Source organism: Triticum dicoccoides, chromosome 7B (genome assembly GCF_002162155.2).
Source record: "Triticum dicoccoides isolate Atlit2015 ecotype Zavitan chromosome 7B, WEW_v2.0, whole genome shotgun sequence".
Taxonomy (NCBI): Eukaryota; Viridiplantae; Streptophyta; class Magnoliopsida; order Poales; family Poaceae; genus Triticum; species Triticum dicoccoides.
The window spans coordinates 377,168,189-377,190,509 of NC_041393.1; positions in this window are offsets into that span (position 1 = coordinate 377,168,189).

Here is a 22,321-nt window from a genome sequence, read left to right on the forward strand (position 1 = left end):
AGGTGAAATTAGGTCAAGAGGTGCCACGAGGGGCCCACAAGCCTGGGTGCACCTCTTGATCTTGTCGCTCCCTCGTGGCTCGTCAGGTCTTCTCCTGAACCATCTAGGGTCTCTTCTGGTCCAGGAAGAATTACTCCAAAGTTTTTTTCTTCGTTTGGACTTTGTTTGATATTGATTTCCTGAAAAACCAAAAACAGACAAAAAACAACAACGGACACTAGACACTAGGTTAATAGGTTAGTCCCAACAAATGATATGTAATTGCGTATAAAACATCCAAGATCGGTACTATAATAGCATGGAACAATAAAAATTTATAGATACGTTGGAGACATATAAAATCCCTCCCACCGGCTCGAAGTGAGGGGGACTACGCGTCGTGAACCTCTGTGTAGGGTGTATCCAGTTTGCGAAGATTGTGCCACATCAAAGTTATGAATTGGGTATTCAAACATCACACAACACCTCTTTCGGCCACATGTAGGTGGTGGTTGTCCTAGGACACTCACTTGCATGTGACGCTTCCATACGTAGGCCCACGAGGTCATTGTCCATCACTTTGACCTACAGTGAGAGAGGTTAATTTGACCAACAGGAGGATTTTTTGGTTTGTGTTACAGTAGGATTATATAGTACGCGTCAAAGAGGGGGGAGGGGACCAGCAAATACTACGCGTCACGAACCTCGCTTCGTGAGGGGCCTTTCCGATTTTCGAGGTAGGTGCCACACCAAGTTCTGCATTGGGTATTCAAACATCACACATCACCTCTTTGGTCCACATGCAGGCAGTGGTTTTCCTATAGGAGACTCACGCGCGTGTGACGCTTCCATCCATGGGCCCGCAAGGTCTTCGTCCAGCACTTTGACCTACAACGAGAGAGGTTAATTTTACCAACAAGGAGGACTCTTTTTGGTTTGTGTTATGGTAGGGGTATATATAGTATGTGTAGAGGAGGGGGAGGGGACCAGCATATACTACGCGACATATGAACCTCGCTCCATGTGGGGACTTTACAGTCTCTGAGGCAGGTGTCACATCAAAGTAATGGATTGGGTATTCAAACATCACACAACACCTCTTTGGGCCACACATGCATGCGGTAGTTGTCCTAGGACACTCACTCACGTGAGCTGCTTCCATCAGTGGGCTAGCGAGGTTGTCATCCATCACTTTGACCTACAACGAGAGTGGTTAATTTGAGCAATAAGGAGGATTCTTTTTTGTTTGTGTTACGGTAGGAGTATATAGTACGTGTCAAAGGGGGAGGGAGGGGACCAGCATGTTGGGGAACGTAGCAGAAATTCAAAATTTTCTACGCATCACCAAGATCAATCTATGGAGTAATCTAGCAATGAGGGAAGGGGAGTGCATCTACATACCCTTGTAGATCGCTAAGCGGAAGCGTTGCAAGAACGCGGATGAGGTAGTCGTACTCTTGGTGATTCAGATCACTGTCGATTCCGATCTAAGCGCCGAACAACGGCGCCTCCGTGTTCAACACACGTGCAGCCCAGTGACGTCTCCCATGCCTTGATCCAGCAAGGAGAGAGGGAGAGGTTGTGGAAGACTCCGTCCAGCAGCAGCACGACGGCGTGGTGGTGGTGGAGGAGCGCGGTACTCCAGCAGGGCTTCGCCAAGCACTAGGAGAGACGAGGAGGGAGAGAGGTAGGGCTGCGCCTTGGGAGAGAGAGACTCATGTGTTGTGCAGCCCCAAAACCTCCACTATATATAGGGGCAAGGGGGAGGGGGAGGCGCCCTAGAGTTTCCCCTAGGGGGCGGCGGCCGGGGCAGATGGGATCCCCCCTTTGGGTCACTTGGCCCCCAAGCCAGGAGGTGGGAACCCTAGATGGGGCGCCGCAAACCCCCTGGTCACATGGGAATAGGTGAGGGGGGCACACATCCCCTTAGTGGGCTGGTTTTCCCCCTTCCCTTGGCCCATGAAGCCCCCCAACACTTGCCGGGGCTCCCGAAACACCTTTCGGTCATGCTGGTCATCACCCAGTACCTCCGGAACATTTCCGGAGTCCAAAACCCTTCGTCCAATATATCAATCTTCACCTCCGGACCATTACGGAACTCCTCGTGACGTCCAAGATCTCATCCGGGACTCCGAACAACATTCGGTAACCGCGTACATACCTTCCCTATAACTCTAGCGTCATCGAACCTTAAGTGTGTAGACCCTACGGGCTCGGGAATCATGCAGACATGACCGAGACAACTCCCCGGCCAATAACCAACAACGGGATCTGGATACCCATGTTGGCTCCCACATGTTCCACGATGATCTCATCGGATGAACCACGATGTCAAGGATTCAATCAATCCCGTATACAATTCCCTTTGTCTACTGGTATGATACTTGCCCAAGATTCGATCGTCGGTATCCCGATACCTTGTTCAATCTCGTTACCGGCAAGTCTATTTACTCGTTCCGTAAAACATCATCCCATGATCAACTCCTTGGTCACATTGTGCACATTATGATGATGTCCTACCGAGTGGGCCCAGAGATACCTCTCCGTTTACACGGAGTGACAAATCCCAATCTCGATTCGTGCCAACCCAACAGACACTTTCGGAGATACCCGTAGTGCACCTTTATAGCCACCTAGTTACGTTGTGACGTTTGGTACACCCAAAGCATTCCTACGGTATCCGGGAGTTGCACAATCTCATGGTCTAAGGAAATGATACTTGACATTAGAAAAGCTTTAGCAGACAAACTATACGATCTTGTGCTAGGCTTAGGATTGGGTCTTGTCCATCACATCATTCTCCTAATGATGTGATCCCGTTATCAAGGACATCCAATGTCCATGGTCAGGAAACCGTAACCATCTATTGATCAACGAGCTAGTCAACTAGAGGCTTACTAGGGACATGGTGTTGTCTATGTATCCATACATGTATCTGAGTTTCCTATCAATACAATTCTAGCATGGATAATAAACAATTATCATGAACAAGGAAATATAATAATAACCAATTTATTATTGCCTCTAGGGCATATTTCCAAGAGTCTCCCACTTGCACTAGAGTCAATAATCTAGTTGACATCACCATGTGATTAACACTCACAAGTCACATCGCCATGTGACTAACATCCAAAGAGTTTACTAGAGTCAACAATCTAGTTCACATCGCTATGTGATTAACACTCAATGAGTTCTCGATTTGATCATGTTATGCTTGTGAGAGAGGTTGTAGTCAACGGGTCTGCAACATTCAGATCCCTATGTATTTCACAAAACTTTATGTCATATCGTAGATGCTGCTACCACGTTCCACTTGGAGCTATTCCAAATTGTTTCCCCATTATACGTATCCGGTATCTCTACTCAGAGCTATCCGGATAGGTGTTAAGCTTGCATCGACGTAACTCTTTACGTCGAACTCTTTATCACCTCCATAACCGAGAAACATTTCCTTATTCCTCTAAGGATAATTTTGACCGCTATCTAGTGATCCACTCCTGGATCACCTTTGTACCCTCTTGCCAGACATGTGGCAAGGCACACATCAGGTGTGGTACTCAGCATGGCATACCGTATAGAGCCTATGACAAAAGCATAGGGGACGACCTTCGTCCTTCCTCTTTCTTCTACCGTGGTCAGGTCTTGAGTCTTACTCAATACTCACACCTTATAACACAGCCAAGAACTCCTTCTTTGCCGATCTATTTTGAACTCCTTCAAAATCTTGTCTCGGTATGTGTTCATTGGAAATTACTATTAAGCATTTTGATCTATCTTATAGATCTTAATGCTCAATGTTCAAGTAGCTTAATCCAGGTTTTCCATTGAAAAACATTTTTCAAATAACCCTATATGCTTTCCAGAAATTCTACATCATTTCTGATCAACAATATGTCAACAACATATACTCATCAGAAATTCTATAGTGCTCCCACTCACTTCTTTGGAAATACAAGTTTCTCATAAACTTTGTATGAACCCAAAATCTTTGATCATCTCATCAAAGTGTACATTCCAACTCTGAGATGCTTACTCCAGTCCTTAGAAGGATTGCTGGAGCTTTGCATACTTGTTAGCATCTTTTAGGATTGACAAAAACCATCTGGTTGTATCACATACAACCTTTCCTCAAGAAAACTATCGAGGAAACAATGTTTTGACATCCTATCTGCAAGATTTCATAAATAATGCAGGAACTGCTAATATAATTTCAACAGACTCTTAGCATCGCTACGAGTGGGAAAGTCTCATCGTAGTCAACTCCTTGAACTTGTTGGAAAACATCTTAGCAACAAGTCGAGCTTTCTTAATGGTGACACTTACCATCATTGTCCGTCTTCCATTTTAAAATCCATCTGTACCCAACAACCTTACGACCATCAAGTAGTTCTTCCAAAGTCTACACTTTGTTTTATACATGGATCCTCTCTCGGATTTTATGGCCTCGAGCCATTTGTCGGAATCCGGGCCCACCATTGCTTCTCCATAGCTCGTAGGTTCATTGTTGTCTAGAAACATGACCTCCAAGACAGGAGTACATACCACTCAGAAGTAGTACGTATCCTTGTCGACCTACGAGGTTTGGCACTGACTTGATCCGAAGTTTCATGATCACTATCATAAGCTTCCACTTCAATTGGTGTAGGCGCCACAGAAACTACTTCCTGTGCCCTGCTACACACTAGTTGAAGTGACGGTTCAATAACCTCATCAAGTCTCCACCATCCTCCCGCTCAATTCTTTCGAGAGAAACTTTTCCTCGAGAAAGGACCCGTTTCCAGCACTTTTGCTTCCGGATCTGAAATAGGAGGTATACCCAACTTTTTTGGGTGTCCTATGAAGATGCATTTATCCGCTTTGGGTTCGATCTTATCAGGCAAAACTTTTGACATAAGCGTCGCAGCCCCAAACTTTTGAGAAACGACAACTTAGGTTTCTCTAAACCATAGTTCATACGGTGTCATCTCAACGGAATTATGTGGTGCCCTATTAAAGTGAATGTGGTGTTCTCGAATGCCTAACCCAGAAACGATAGTGGTAATTCGATAAGAGACATCATCATCTGCACCATATCCAATAGGGTGCAGTTATGATGTTCGGACACACCATCACACTATGGTGTTCTAGGCGGTATTAGTTGTGAAACAATTTCCACAATGTCTTAATTGTATTCCAAACTCGTAACTCAGATACTCATCTCTATGATCATATCATAGACATTTTACCCTCCTGTCACGACGATCTCCAACTTCACTCTGAAATTACTTGAACCTTTCAATAATTCAGATTTGTGTTTCATCAAGTAAATATACTCAGTATCTACTCAAATGATCTGTAAAGTAAGAACATAACGATATCCACTGCGTGCCTCAGCACTCATTGGACTGCACACATCAAAATGTATTACTTCCAACAAGTTGCTTTCTTGTTCCATTTTACTGAAAATGAGGCTTTCAGTCATCTTGCCCATGTGGTATGATTTGCATGTCTCAAGTGATTCAAAATCAAGTGAGTCCAAACGGTCCATCTGCATGGAGTTTCTTCATGCGTATATACCAATATACATGGTTCACATGTCTCAATCTTTTCAAAATGAGTGAGTCCAAAGATCCATCAACATGGAGCTTCTTCATGCGTTTTATACCAATATGACTCAAATGGCAGTGCCACAAGTAGGTGGCACTATATCATTACTATCTTATATCTTTGGGACAATTACATTTTTACCCCTAGTTGGTTCCTACCCACGGGTTTTGCCCTTACTTTTCGAGCTTGCTCAGTTTTGCCCTTACTTTTTTCGTCGAGATCCCTCAAATGCCCTTTGACCGTTTGACCAAAACTTTGAAAATTCATAACTAATTCATATGAACTCAGAAAAATGCAAATAAGATATCAAAATGTTTAGATAAATATTACCTTTATGGGCATATCATTTGCATTAAGGACAAAAGTATCGTTTAAACTACCCGAGGTAATTAATGTTATTAACATTATTAAAAATAAGTTGGTATAAACAATATTTTTTTCATGAATAAAAATTACATGCAAATGTAGGTGATGTTTGCTGAACATCCTGATAACTTATTTGCATTTTTCTGAGTATGTATCAACTTGTTATGAATGTTCTAACGACTTTGACCATTATTGGGAAACTTCATAACAAGTTGATACGAACTCAGGAAAATGCAAATAAGGTATCAGGATGTTCAAAAAACATCACCTACATTTGCATATAATTTTTATTCACGATTTTTTTGTTTATACCTATTTATTTTTAATAATGTTAATAACATTAATTACCTCAGGTAGTTTAAATGGTGCTTTTGTCCCGAATGCAAATGACATGCCCATAAAGGTAATGTTTATCTGAACATTTTGATATCTTATTTGCATTTTTCTGAGTTCATATGAATTAGTTATGAATTTTCAAAGTTTTGGTCAAACGGTCAAAGGGCATTCGAGGGATCTCGACGGAAAAAGTAAGGGCAAAACTGAGCAAGCTCGAAAAGTAAGGGCAAAACCCGTGGGTAGGAACCAACTAGGGGTAAAAATGCAATTGTCCCATTATATCTTTTGGCATGAACATGTGTATCACTACGATTGAGATTCAATAAACCATTCATTTTAGGTGCAAGACCATTGAAGGTATTATTCAAATAAACAGAGTAACCATTATTCTCCTTAAATGAATAACCATGTTGCGATAAACATAATCCAATCATGTCTATGCTCAACGCAAACACCAAATAACAATTATTTAGGTTTAACACCAATCTCGATGGTAGAGGGAGCGTGCGATGCTTGATCACATCAACCTTGGAAACACTTCCAACACATATCGTCAGCTCACCTTTAGCTAGTCTCCGTTTATTCCGTCGCTTTTATTTCGAGTAACTAACACTTAGCAACCGAACCGGTATCTAATACCTGGTGCTACTAGGAGTACTAGTAAAGTACACATTAACATAATGTATATCCAATATACTTCTATCGTACTTGCCAGCCTTCTCATCTACCAAGTATCTAGGGTAGTCCTGCTTCAGTGACCGTTTCCCTCATTATAGAAGCACTTAGTCTCGGGTTTGGTTTCAACGTTGGGTTTCTTCACTAGAGCAGCAACTGATTTGCTGTTTCATGAAGTATCCCTTCTTGCCCTTGCCCTTCTTGAAACTAATGGTTTTACTAACCATCAACAATTGATGCTCCTACTTGACTTCTACTTTCGCGGTGTCAAACATCACGAATATCTCAAGGATCATCATATCTATCCCTTATATGTTATAGTTCATCACGAAGCTCTAGTAGCTTGGTGGCAATGACTTTGGAGAAACATCACTATCTCATCTGGAAGATTAACTCCCACTCGATTCAAGTGATTTTTGTACTTAGACAATCTGAGCACAAGCTCAACGATTGAGCTTTTCTCCCTTAGTTTGCAGGCTAAGAAACTCGTCAAAGGTCTTATACCTCTTGACGTGGGCACGAGCCTGAAATCCCAATTTCAGCCCTCGAAACATCTCATATGTTCCGCGACATTTTGAAATCGTCTTTGGTGCCTCAATTCTAAACCGTTTAACATTAGTGAACTATCATGTAGTTATCAAAGCGTGTATGTCAGATGCCCGCAACATCCACAGACGACGTTCGAGGTTCAGCACACCGAGCGGTGCATTAAGGACATAAGCCTTCTATGCTGCAATGAGGACAATCCTCAGTTTACGGACCCAGTCCGCATAATTGCTACTATCAACTTTCAACTACATTTTCTCTAGGAACATATCTAAAACAGTAGAACTCAAGCACGAGCTACGACATAATTTGCAAAAACCTTTTGACTATGTTCAAGATAATTAAGTTCATCTTATGAACTCCCACTCAGACAGACATCCCTCTAGTCATCTAAGTGTTACATGATCCGAGTCAACTAGGCCGTGTCCGATCATCACCTGAGACGGACTACTCATCATCGGTGAACATTTTCATGTTGATCGTATCCACTATACGACTCATGTTTGACCTTTCGGTCTCTTGTGTTCCGAGGCCATGTCTGTACATGCTAGGCTCGTCAAGTCAACCTAAGTGTTTCACGTGTGTAAATCTCGCTTACACCCGTTGTATGTGAATGTTAGAATCTATCACACCTGATCATCACGTGGTGCTTCGAAACAACGAACTTCCGCAACGGTGCACAGTTAGGGGGAACACTGTCTTGAAATTGTTATGAGGGATCACCTTATTTACTACTGTCATTCTAAGCAAATAAGATGCATAAACATGATAAACATCACATGCAATCAAATAGTGACATGATATGGCCAATATCATTTTGCTCCTTTTGATCTCCATCTTCGGGGCTCCATGATCATCATCATCACCGGCATGACACCATGATCTCCATCATCGTGTCTCCATGAAGTTGTCTCGCCAACTATTACTTCTACTACTATGGCTAACGGTTAGCAATAAAGTAAAGTAATTACATGGCGTTTTCAATGACACGCAGGTCATACAATAAATTAAGACAACTCCTATGGCTCCTGCCGGTTGTCATAGTCATCGACATGCAAGTCGTGATTCCTATTACAAGAACATGATCAATCGCATACATCACATATATCATTCATCACATTCTTTTGGGCCATATCACATCACATAGCATACCCTGCAAAAACAAGTTAGACGTCCTCTAATTGTTGTTGCATGTTTTATGTGGATGCTACGGGTTTCTAGCAAGAATGTTTCTTACCTACGCAAAGCCACAACGGTGATATGCCAATTGCTATTTACCCTTCATAAGGATCCTTTTCATCGAATCCGATCAGACTAAAGTGGGAGAGACTGGCACACGCTAGCCACCTTATGCAACAAGTGCATGTCAGTCGGTGGAACCTGTCTCACATAAGCATACGTGTAAGGTCGGTCCGGGCCGCTTCATCCCACAATGCCGCCGAATCAAGATAGGACTAGTAACGGTAAGCAAATTGTACAAACCATCGCCCACAACTACTTGTGTTCTACTCGTGCATAGAATCTACACAATAGACCTAGCTCATGATGCCATTGTTGGGGAACGTAGCAGAAATTCAAAATTTTCTACGCATCACCAAGATCAATCTATGGAGTAATCTAGCAACGAGGGAAGGGGAGTGCATCTACATACCCTTGTAGATCGCTAAGCGGAAGCGTTGCAAGAACGCGGATGAGGTAGTCGTACTCGTGGCGATTCAGATCGCGGTCGATTCCGATCTAAGCGCCGAACAACGGCGCCTCCGCGTTCAACACACATGCAGCCCGGTGACGTCTCCCATGCCTTGATCCAGCAAGGAGAGAGGGAGAGGTTGGGGAAGACTCCGTCCAGCAGCAGCATGACGACGCGGTGGTGGTGGAGGAGCACGGTACTCCACCAGGGCTTCGACAAGCACTACGAGAGACGAGGAGGGAGAGAGGTAGGGCTACACCTTGGGAGAGAGAGACTCGTGTGTTGTGCAGCCCCAAAACATCCACTATATATAGGGGCAAGGGGGAGGGGGAGGGGGAGGCGCCCTAGGTTTCCCCTAGGGGGCGGTGGCCAGGGCAGATGGGATCCCCCCTTTGGGTGACTTGGCCCCCAAGCCAGGAGGTGGGAACCCAAGATGGGGCGCCCCAAACCCCCTGGTCACGTCGGAATAGGTGAGGAGGGCGCACAGCTCCTTAGTGGGATGGTTTGCCCCCTTCCCTTGGCCCATGAAGCCCCCCAACACTTGCTGGGGCTCCCAAAACACCTTTCGGTCATGCTGGTCATCACCAGGTACCTCTAAAGCATTTGCGAACTCCAAAACCCTTCATCCAATATAGCAATCTTCACCTCCGGACCATTCCGGAACTCCTCGTGACGTCCGAGATCTCATCCGGGACTTCGAACAACATTCGGTAACCGCGTACATACCTTCCCTATAACCCTAGCGTCATCGAACCTTAAGTGTGTAGACCCTACGGGCTCGGGAATCATGCATACATGACCGAGACAACTCTCCGGCCAATAACCAACAGCGGGATCTGGATACCCATGTTGGCTCCCACATGTTCCACGATGATCTCATCGGATGAACCATGATGTCAAGGATTCAATAAATCCCGTATACAATTACCTTTGTCTATTGGTATGATACTTGCCCGAGATTCGATCGTCGGTATCCCGATACCTTGTTCAATCTCGTTACCGGCAAGTCTCTTTACTCGTTCTGTAACACATCATCCCGTGATCAACTCCTTGGTCACATTGTGCACATTATGATGATGTCCTACCGAGTGGGCCCAGAAATACCTCTCCGTTTACACGGAGTGACAAATCCCAGTCTCGATTCGTGCCAACCCAACAGACACTTTCGGAGATACCCGTAGTGCACCTTTACAGCCACCCAGTTACGTTGTGACGTTTGGTACACCCAAAGTGATGTAGGGTGGAACCCTAGGTGAAGATCTTTCACGTTTGGAGTGGATCCAACGGGGAATCACGAAGGACACGCGAAAGCACAAAGGGAAAACACGGGGAAAACGAGAGAGAATCACTAAACCAACAAGGGATCGATCACACAAGTGCTAGATCACCGAACACAAAGAGGTACACGAGATCCAAAATCAACAAGGTTAAGGATACAAAGGAACCGTTCTTCTCCGCGAGGAGGCCTTGATGTTCTTCCCTAGGAAGGGGTCTTGAATCCGCTTGGGGGATCTTCTCCGAAGAGGTCGTGAACTCCGAGGAGAAGTATCCAAGTGGATGAGCAAAGGCTCTCACACAAACATGAGCTAATCCAATGCTAACCCTAGAGAGAGGAAGGGGAAGGAGTATATATAGTCTAGGGGGGCGAAGAGGTACATGGGCTTCGGCCCTTTACTGTGCGCAGACAGGCGGAGCCGGATGTCCGGGCATCGGGCCGGATGTCCGGGGCTTCCGGAGGGGCCGGATGTCCGGGCCAAGTCGCCGGATGTCCGGGATGGAGGCTTGAGCTTCTGTAGTTCCTGGCGCGTGGTGTCGGATTTCCGGGGTTTTGGCCGGATTTCCGGGCGGGACGCCGGATGTCCGGGCCCTGTAGACTTGGCCGGCTTGGCTGTTGCTGATGGAGACGCTCCAGGGGCCGGATGTCCGGGGCCTGGAAGGTGAGCTTGTCCGTTTCAGCTGGTTCTCTTCATCTGTGTAGTTGGCAGCTTGTCCGTCTTCACGTGCATCCTCGGGAGGTTCTTCTTGACACCTAATCATGCATAGTATATCGGACTTAGGTAGTAGCCATATCTCGAGAGGATCATATGAGATATCATTTAGGAGAGAAGTCACCTCGGTCTCGAGAGCTCTAGCACGTGCTCTAGTCATGGGTCCTCTTGAGGCTTGGTGAGGCGATGGTAGGTCCATGGGGATGACCGAAGGATGCTCCGCATCATCTCCCCCCCCCCCTTGTGAAAGATCCGACCTCGGATCGAAATCCTCATCACCATGGTACGGGGATAGATCGGAGACGTTGAAGATGTCGCTCATGTTGTATTTGTCGCGTGGGAGATCTATCTTGTAAGCATTGTTGTTGTAGCGTGCTAGCACCTTGAAGGGTCCGTCAGCTCGAGGGAGAAGCTTGGACTTACGTTCGTTGGGGAAGCGGTCCTTGCGAAGGTGTAGCCACACGAGGTCTCCAATGTTGAATATCATGGGGTTCTTGTTGATGTTGAGCTTGATCTCGAGTCGTTGTACTTGGCGCTCGATAGTGTGTCTTGTATCTTCATGCATCTTCTTGATGTAGCTTGCATGGGCACTTGCGTCGAGGTTGGTGCACTCTTGTAGATGAAGAGGTAGAATGTCCAATGGGGACAACGGGTTGAAGCCATAGACGACCTCGAAGGGGGACTTGCCGGTCGTCGAATGTCTTGCACGGTTGTAGGCGTACTCGGCGATGGGTAGACACTCCTCCCACTCCTTGATGTTTTTCTTGATCAACACGCGAAGTAGAGTGGAGAGTGTACGGTTCGTCACCTCCGTTTGGCCGTCGGTTTGAGGGTGGTATGCGGATGAGAACAAGAGCTTGATTCCGAGCTTGGCGCATAGGGTCTTCCAAAAGTAACTCAAGAACTTGATGTCGCGGTCGGAGACGATTGTCTTTGGTACTCCATGTAGACGCAAGATTTCCCTACAAAAGAGATTTGCAACATGTGAAGCATCGTCTATCTTGTTGCAAGGGATGAAATGTGCCATCTTAGAAAAATCGGTCCACAACAACAAACACGAAATCCTTGCCATTTTGAGTTCTAGGCAAACCAAGTACAAAGTCCATGCTAATGTCTTCCCAAGGTTGATAAGGAATAGGAAGAGGCATGTAAATACCATGGGATTGCGCTTTAGACTTAGCTTTGCACATGTAGAGCATCGGGTGGTGAAGTGTGCGACGTCACGGAACATCTTGGGCCAAAAGTAGTTCTTGGAGAGCGTGGCGAATGTTTTGTCGCGTCCGAAATGTCCCATGAGTCCGCCTCCATGAGCCTCTTGCAAAAGGAGCAAACAAAGAGAAGACTTGGGAATGCAAATTTTGTTAGCTCTCATAAGGTAACCATCCTTGATGTAATATTGTTCCCAAGATGTATGCGTCAAACATTTAGCAAAAGGAGTCGCAAAAGATGGATCATTAGCATACAAGTCTTTTATGTGCTCAAAACCAATAACATTCAACTCAAGTTTAGTCACTAGCATGCATATGCGAGAAAGTGCATCGGCAACTACATTTTCTTTACCCTTAATGTATTTGATCACATAGGGGCAAGATTCAATAGATTCACTCCATTTGGCATGATGCTTGTTCAACTTAGTTTGACCTTTTAAGTACTTAAGCATTTCATGATCGGTATGGATGACAAACTCATGAGGTCTAAGATGATGTTCCCAAACATGTAGTACACGCACTAAAGCATACAATTCTTTGTCATATGTGGGATAGTTAAGTTGAGCACCGAAGAGTTTTTCACTAAAATATGCAATTGCTCGTTTTTCTTGCATCAAAACTCCGCCAATTCCGGTACCACTTGCATCGCAATGAACCTCAAAAGTTTTGTCAAAGTTGGGCAAAGCAAGAATCGGAGCATGAGTAAGTAAAGACTTGAGCTCATCAAAAGTGGTTGATTGCAAAGTTCCCCAAACAAAAGGAGCATTTTTCTTACTCAAAGCATGCAAAGGGGCGGCAATAGTGCTAAAGTTTTTCACAAAGCGACGATAAAAACTCGCAAGACCAAGAAAACTTCGCACTTGTTGCAAATTGGTGGGTTGGGGCCAAGTTTTAATTGCTTCAATTTTAGTTTCATCAACATGGACACCCTTGGAAGATACAATCAAACCCAAGAAAACCACTTTGTCAACACCAAATGTGCACTTTTTCATGTTTGCATAAAGACTTTCCTTGCGAAGGGTTTGCAAAACTGCCCTAACATGATTAAGATGTTCTTTCATGGTTTTGCTAAACACAAGAATATCATCGAAGTAAACCACAACAAAGACTCCAATATAAGGGCGAAGCACATAATGCATGAGACGCACGAAAGTACCAGGAGCCTCCGATAAACCCATAGGCATAACTAACCACTCATATAGGCCAAATTTGGTTTTGAAAGCAGTTTTCCATTCATCACCCTCTTGAATGCGTATTTGGTAACAGCCACTTTTAAGATCAATTTTTGAGAAAAAGTTGGCTCCACTAAGTTCATCAAGCATATCATCTAAGCGAGGAATGGAATGCCTATAACGAACGGTAATAGCATTTATAGGTCTACAATCGGAACACAAGCGGAAACTTCCATCGGGCTTAGGCACAAGTATAACCGGAATGGCACAAGGGCTTAAGCTTTCACGTACATGACTGTTGTCGATTAGTTGTTGTACTTGCCGTTGAATCTCCTTGGTTTCTTCGGGATTGACACGGTATGGAGCTTTGTTTGGAAGTGGTGCTCCAGGGATGAGGTCGATACGATGCTCAATGCCTCGTAGAGGAGGTAGACCCGGAGGTAGCTCATCGGGGAAAACATCTTGAAATTCCTGCAAAAGAGATTGAAACACCAAAGGTAGCTCGTGAATGGTGTTAGTTTTTGGTTCTCCATCCTTGCACACAAGGACGAAGTGTATCACACTCGATGGGTTCTCACACACTTCTCTCATCTCACTTTTTGTGGTAAATAGTGTCGGTGTCAAAACCGGCGGATCTCGGGTAGGGGGTCCCGAACTGTGCGTCTAGACGGATGGTAACAGGAGACAAGGGACATGATATTTTACCCAGGTTCGGGCCCTCTTGATGGAGGTAAAACCCTACGTCCTGCTTGATTAATATTGATGATGTGTGTTACAAGAGTAGATCTACCACGAGATCAAGGAGGCTAAACCCTAGAAGCTAGCCTACGGTATGATTGTTGTTCGTCCTACGGATTAAAGCCATCCGGTTTATATAGACACCAGAGAGGGCTAGGGTTACACAGAGTCGGTTACAATGGTAGGAGATCTACATATCCGTATCGCCAAGCTTGCCTTCCACGCCAAGGAAAGTCCCATCCGGACACGGGACGAAGTCTTCAATCTTGTATCTTCATAGTCTTGGAGTCCGGCCGATGATGATAGTTTGGCTATCCAGACACCCCCTAGTCCGGAACTCCCTCAGTAGCCCCTGAACCAGGCTTCAATGACGACGAGTCCGGTGCGCATGTTGTCTTCGGCATTGCAAGGCGGGTTCTTCCTCCGAATAATTTATAGAAGATTGTGAACACCAGGATAGTGTCTGGCTCTGCAAAAATAAATTCCACGTACCACCGTAGAGAGAATAATATTACACAAGTTCAATCTGCTGACGTATTTTGTGGTGTGACGTCACACCACTACCAAGCCTTTACTAGAATGGTTTTTTTGTACCACCTCAGCGCGTTTAGCGAAGCGGTTTCCTTGGCACGTCTTGTCGAAGCAGAGATCGTGTTCCCCTTATTCCGGGATTCCCATAAATACGGACGTGGGTAACCCAACCGCGCCCGTTGCCACGCCCCCTCCATCGAAGGCAGGTTCCAAACGGTCACGGGGACGGCTCTTGGTATTCTTCCTATTTATAATGAGACCAAGGCCCGTTCTTTTCCTTCAATCCTCTATCGAATCCGCCCCTCGCCCCGAGTTCCAACACCCAGGGCTCCGGATTCGGGTACCTTCGATCTTCGACAATGTCTGGCCCCGATCTACAAGGCCGGTGGATTCCCTCCTCCGTCACGGAAGAGGACGTGCTAAAGCTGAGAGACGCCAGGTACTTAACCTACGAGATTTCGCATAGGCTGCCTACCCGAGGGCAAGTTATTCCTACTCCCGAGCTTGGCGAGAGCGTCGTGTTCGTGTCTCACCTCCGTCGGGGTTTAGGATTCCCGACGGATCCCTTCGTGAGGGGGCTCATGTTTTACTATGGGCTGGAATTCCACGACTTGGCTCCGGAGTCCATCCTCCACATCGCATCATTCAGAGTCGTCTGCGAAGCCTTCCTCCGCACTACCCCTCACTTCGGCTTGTGGCTCAAAACCTTCAATGTGGAGCCCAAGATGATTGAGGGGCGTCAGGCAGAGTGCGGCGGGGAGGTTATAAGCAAGAGGGCCGATGCTCCATGGCCCGAGGTCTCTTTTCAGGAGGAGCTCGGCTTGTGGCAACAGGAGTGGTTCTATATCACCGCTCCCAGGGGCAGCAGGCAGAGGCCGCCGCCCGTCTTCCGCTCGGGCCCTCCACAACAGCTGACGTCATGGGTCAACAAGGGGCGTGACTGGGGGCCGTCCAAAGACGTACCCCTGTTGCAGGACCGGATTCGAGGCCTCCAAGAAAGGGAGATCAATCTGGTCGTAGTGGTACAGGTTATGCTGATCCGACGCCTACTACCCTGCAAACGTCGCCCCCTCATCCTGTGGGAATTTAATCCAGAGGGGCCACGAGCTCCTCAACACTTTATGGGTTTGACACCCGCGGAGATGTACAAACTGTTCTTCGGATCGCAAGAGATGCGTCCGGACTTGATTGAGGATGCTGGCCTAAGCTGCAATTGCCCGGATACTCAAGTAAGTAGCCCTGTGTCCGGACACATCGTCCATTTATTTATCGTGAGTTTGCCTTTTAACCAGCTATCCCTTGGACAGGAGTGGATAGCGCAAGCAAAACTGATACGGTGTCCAGCCCCCCTCCCTGAGACCACGCAGGATCCCGTGTTAATCAAAATGTTGGAGGTTGCACCTTCGGAGGGGGGCGAAGGGGGGCACAGGGGAACTACCACCTCTGCCAAGGAGGCTTTAAGTAAGGGAGGAATCGAGAGTCCCTCCTTCCAGGGGGAGAAGAGGACCACTTCCGAAGACCCAGAGGCCAAGGCCTCAAAGCGGGGAAAGAAATTTGTACCGGATGGTCCTGTGCCGGGAAGAGCCCCGGCCGTACAGTCTCCTCGGAGGAATCAGCCCTCCAGCGAGCCGTAAGTAAAAAAGGGGGGATTTTGTAATAGTGGACACCCCTGCTTAATTTCTAAGGGTAACCAAAGTTTTCACCTTGTAGTTCGGATCTCAGCCCATCTCAGCACAGCTCATCTTTGGGAGACCTTCGTCCGGAGATGATGGAGAACGAAACGCCTCCATCTGCCGCCCCGTTGTGCGGGGCGGACGACCCTGAGGTGTCGTCACGGAGGGTCTCCCCGAGTCCGGCGGGGCCGGAGAGTTCGGCACCCATTGGAGTACGACCGGTGGAGCTGCAGGATTTGCTCAAGAGGGCGTCTATCTCAGAAGATCACCGCCCATTAATGAGTATGGTGATTGAGAGGATCTCCTCCGCCGAAAGCGGGTTGTGTGAGGCCGTCGGAAGTTTGCTGACGGGGTTTGAGGTACGCAAAAAATGACATACCTTTTGACAGTTTTGCACATGAAGTGCGCCCTGTATAGATAGTAGCCCCTGAGACTTGGTATGCTGTCGAAAGCGACAGCGTGCCGAGGATCATAATCTCAGTTATAGATTGTCGCCTTTCCTATGCAGGTGGCGGAACGTTCGGTGGCCAGCCGGACTGATGGAGTTGCCGAGCTGAAGAGGCAACTCGACGTTGCGGATGCGGACATCTCGCTGGTCAATAAACGACTTGATGAGTCACAAGGTATGTGGTTGCTCCGCGGTCGCCTAGTAAGGGAGCTGACGCCCATTCCTTACAATTTGTATGCTTGATGCAGATGGTGCTACTGCTGTGGAAGACCTTCGAGCAGAGCTTGCTCGGGCCAAGGAGCAAGCCAGAAAAAGCGAGGCGGCTGCCTCGAAGGCAGCGGAAGAGCTAGAAGCCGAGAAGGCTGCTCACTGCCGAAGCAGGGAGGAGATGGCCGGAATGGCCGTGAAGTTAAAAGATGCTACCGACCGCTAGGAGGTTCTTGAAAGAGAACGCCGAGCGGAGCAAGAGGACCTGAAGAAGGCCGACGCTGAAGCCAAGGATGCCCATAGTGCGATGCGGGCTATGAAGGAGGAACTGCGTCAGGTCGGAGACATTGTGTCTGGAAAGCCCTTTATGCTGCGTAGGAAGTTCATGGATCTGAAGTATGCTCAGCTGGGCCGATTGTGCGGTGCGGAGGATCCTTATCTGGATTTGGCGGTGAGTGCGGCGGACGCAGTCGTGCACTTCCGAAGCCAGAAGGATCACGAAATGGAAGAGCTTTTCTGGTCTTAATTCCATAGTCCGGAGCGTCCACTTCCGTTGAGTGATCGGCTGGTTGAGTGGGTTGAGCTGAATAGATTGTCCGGACTTGCCATGACGGATGTGGTCGCTCATCTGTGGCCGGAAAGGCCCAAGCCGAAGAGTTATTTTGGCTTGTTGCAGCAATTCCTTGGGGCGGTGCCGCATATCGGGGCGATGAAGCGGTCGGCATGCATAGAAGGTGCACGGATGGCTCTCGCCCGTGTTAAGACATACTGGGCGGAGATGGATGCCACCACTGTTGCATCCCGGGGTTCGGACAAAAGCCGATTCCCCACCGAGCACTATTTTGAGGAAGTCCTGCAGGGCGCTCGTTTAATAGAGTCGCAGTGCTCGAAAGATGTTATGTTTAAATGACATGTATGATTTCTGAGATCATGTTTATAGTGCAATAGCTTTTTATACTTGTGCGTTCAAGTATTGAACTATCTCCTGTGCAGCCGTATATGTATGTATAATCTGAAAGATGGCAGTCTTTGGCTTCAGCCCCCACGCACATGGTGCGGGGGTGTTTGCAAAAAGAAAAGCGCTTTTTCACACTTAATCCAACGTCTTGGTCCTTTTAAGGAGGTGATAGCGTAGCAAACTAGGCAACCGGACTATAATGCTTTATCACTTTCACTTAGCCATAGGAGCTCGAATGTGGGGCTACTATATAGCCCCTAGCGGCACCGCTCTTCTCCGAACTCGGGGCGCGTATGTGCCTGACCGGGAAGCGGTCCTTCGTCAAAGCGGAGGAATTCTAAACATTCCAATGGTCGATCGAGTGGTTGACCAGTCTCTCGCTATATCATGACAGTCAGTTTTCGGCTTTCTCTACTAAGGTGCTCGCCCGGCCGAACCGGGGCACAATCGCAGTAGTTCTCCTGGTGCCGCGTTAGCCGATGGAGCGGAACGTAAGGCAGCAAAACACAGGAGCCGGGCAAACCCAACATTTGACCAAAGACATGATTCGGAGTTGATGCATATAAGACCTAACTCGAGACGCCGAACACTCCCTGAGGTGTTCGGTCTTTATGATACCGGGCAGAACAATGCCCTAAGCCCCTAGTGTCCAGGTACAGGTGGGAACTTCTGACGCGGCCGATGCCAAAACGCCAGCCTCCTCCTCGGCTATGGTAGGAAACCGGGGGATGTGTATCAACAAGAGACAGTAAGAAAGGTTTATGCAGGGTCTTAATCTGAAAAGAATCCTTGCAACGGGTCCCTGCTCCATGTCTGCGCCTATGTCTCCGTTGTGCTGTATCCTGGATGGGTGTAGCACGTGTTTCATCTGTAAAAGAGAAGGACTTAGTTTCCAAGAAATATCGTGCAAAAGTTGTATTAAAATAAAGTATAATTTGGAAGATGAAGAAAGTTGAGCTTTATTGGCTCTCATCATTTATACGCGCGACCCCTTATAAAGGGGGTATGCGGCTGGGAAGCCCCTTGTTTATTTACGCCGGACTCGCCTAACCGTGTCCGAGGTCTGAATGACCTGTTTTTAGGGGCCTTGACCTGCAAGGTCGGATTAGTGTGTGGCTATCAAGGCAGCCTCACGTTCTCCGTGGTTGAGGAACACTCGGAGTTACTCTTTAATGAGATTATGCCGCGTGGACCGGACATTGTAAGCGTAAGAGACGTGTAATGTGGTATTGCATTAAAGCGGGCGAAAGCTTTGCGTCCCAGTAGTGCTCGAGGGCCACTGTCAAATGGGGCGATATGGAGAGTGAGCTTTTCGCGACGGAGGTTGTCGGATGAACCGAACACAACCTCTAGTGGTACAGAGCCTGTATAATCGGCTTGAAGGCCTGGCGTCACTCCTTTGAAGGAAGTGCCGCTATGGCAAATTTTGGTAGGGTCTATCCCCATTCTGCGGACGGTGTCCTGGTATGGTAGGTGCCGCGCTGTGTTTTCGTGTTATCACATGAAGTGAGTTCACTGTTTTGACTTCTAGTGGGAAAGTCTTCTGTTTTCTAGCGTGCTGCTTGTGGGGCTCGTCGTCTTCGCTTTGTGCGTCGAGCCCCTTGCGTTCGGCGTTAAGCCGGCCGGACTGCTTGAAGACCCAACAATCTCTGTGGGTATGGTTTGCAGGCTTCCCGGAGGTACTATGTATTTGACATAGCCTATCCAGAATTTTGTTTAGGTTGGATAGCTCATCACTATTGTCCTTGAGGGGCAGTGTTTTGTTATTCGGCCGAGAGCTTTTGAATCCGGCGTTGACCGCCGTCCTATTTGGGCCATTTTCCTCATTCCGGCGCTGATCTTTTCTGCGTCGTGATTTCCCATTTCCATCCCTGACTTTGGATGTACTCGGGTCGCTGGTGCTGCATCTAGCCAGCCAGCTGTCTTCCCCCGCGCAAAAGCGGGTCATGAGGCTTGTTAGTGCGGCCATTGTTCTTGGTTTTTCCTGGCCGAGGTGTCTGGCGAGCCATTCGTCTCGGACGTTGTGTTTAAAGGTTGCTAAGGCTTCAGCGTCCGGACAGTCGACTATTTGGTTCTTTTTAGTGAGGAACCTGTTCCAGAATTTGCGTGCTGACTCTCCGGGCTGTTGAGTTATGTGACTTAAATCGTCTGCATCCGGAGGGCGGACATAAGTCCCCTGAAAATTTGCTCGAAACGCATCCTCAAGCTCTTCCCAACTTCCAATGGTATTTTCTGGGAGGCTTTTGAGCCAATGCCGAGCTGGCCCTTTGAGCTTGAGGGGTAGGTATTTTATGGCATGGAGATCATCTCCTTTGGCCATATGTATGTGTAGGATATAATTCTCAATCCGGACTCCGGGGTCTATTGTTCCATCATATGCCTCTATGTTTACGGGTTTGAATCCCGCTAGAAATCCATGATCCAGTACCTCGTCGGTGAAACATAGTGGGTGTGCGGCGCCCCTATATTTGGGTGTGTCGTTGTCTTCAAATGCTCGGCGGGTTATGTTGCTTCCTGGAGTCTTCTTTTTTAGCCCATAGATGGACCTGGCCGGGTCATCCTTTTTCCGAGGATCGTGTGCCGGCTTGTGTGCGGCGCCCCTTGCTGCTCTTGGCCTGTCATCTGGTCATCTATCCGGCCAGGCGGCTTCTTTCATTTTTGACTGCGGGGGCTCTAAGGCCTCCTCGTCAAATTCGGGCAACAGCTTGCGCTTCGGGTAGCTCTTTGTCTAGTGACTAGCGCCATATTTATCTGCGGTGTTGAGTACTTTGCTCCATCTCATTCTGAGTGCGTCCTCCGCTGTTTTGAGCTTCCGCTTTTGCTTCTTCAAACTTCTTGCAGTGGCGACGAGCCTTTTATGAAGGTTCGTACGCTCTGGTGATGTGAGATCATCTTCGCCGGGGATGGGTTGCTTGTCCAGGTCATCATGTTCGGATGGTTGCTTGGTGGCATGTTCGTCGTCCACTGCTTCGCCCTGCTCTAGGGCCGGGTCCGTATGGGTGCTGTTTTTATCGAGGCCGGTCTTCGGGCGGCGCTTGCGTCGCCGTTTTGGTTGTTTGTTGGGGGAGTTGTCCTTCGCCACGTCCCGTTTTTCTTCGTTGTCGCTTCCTTTTGGTGTATCCACCATGTATACGTCGTGCGTTGGGGTGGCTTTCCGGTGCCGGATGGGTGCTGGTTCTTGGTCATATCCGACATCGTCGTCCATATCGTCGATGTCTTCGGAGTCATAGTCTATCATGTCGGTTAGATCGTCGACAGTGGCTACCAAGTGGGTGGTGGGTGGGCTTTGAATTTCTTCGTCGTCCGCATCCCAACCGTCCTGGCCGCAGTCCGGCCAGGGCTCTCCTGGTAACGAGAGATACTTTAGCGAACTCAAGATGTCACCGAAAGGTGAGTGTTGAAAGATGTCCGCTGCGGTGAACTCCATGATCGGCACCCAATCGGATTCAATCGGAGGGGGCGCGGGAGGTTCGGAGTCCGGCGAGGAGTCCGGCACCTTGGAGTCACGAGCTTCATGAGGGACAAGGTCAGTGTTCGGCTCTATCGCCGTAGAGGTTGCAGCCCCCGAGGCGGTGTCTAGCCATCCGTCCTCGATCTGCGCAGCCGGCTCCGAATTGAAGATCGGAGCGGGCTCGAGTGCGGCCTCCAGGGTACTGTCCGACTGCAGAGCTAAATCATGCTCGTCGTGACAGTGCGGCACGCTCGGCTGTGGCTCGAATCCATCAAGGATCAAGTTCCCGCGGATGTCAGCCGTGAAGTTCAAACTTCGAAATCTGACCTGACGGCCAGGGGCGTAGCTTTCGATCTGCTCCAATTGGCCAAGCAAATTGGCCCGCAGTGCGAAGTCGCCGAATACAAAGATCTGTCCGGGGATAAAGGTCTCACCCTGGACCGCGTCGTAGTTGATGATCGAAGAAGCCATCGAGCCTATCGGTGACGACACAGAGGAACTCTCAATGAAAGCACCAATGTCGGTGTCAAAACCGGCGGATCTCGGGTAGGGGGTCCCGAACTGTGCGTCTAGGCGGATGGTAATAGGTGACAAGGGACACGATGTTTTACCCAGGTTCGGGCCCTCTTGATGGAGGTAAAACCCTACGTCCTGCTTGATTAATATTGATGATGTGTGTTACAAGAGTAGATCTACCACGAGATCAAGGAGGCTAAACCCTAGAAGCTAGCCTACGGTATGATTGTTGTTCGTCCTACGGACTAAAGCC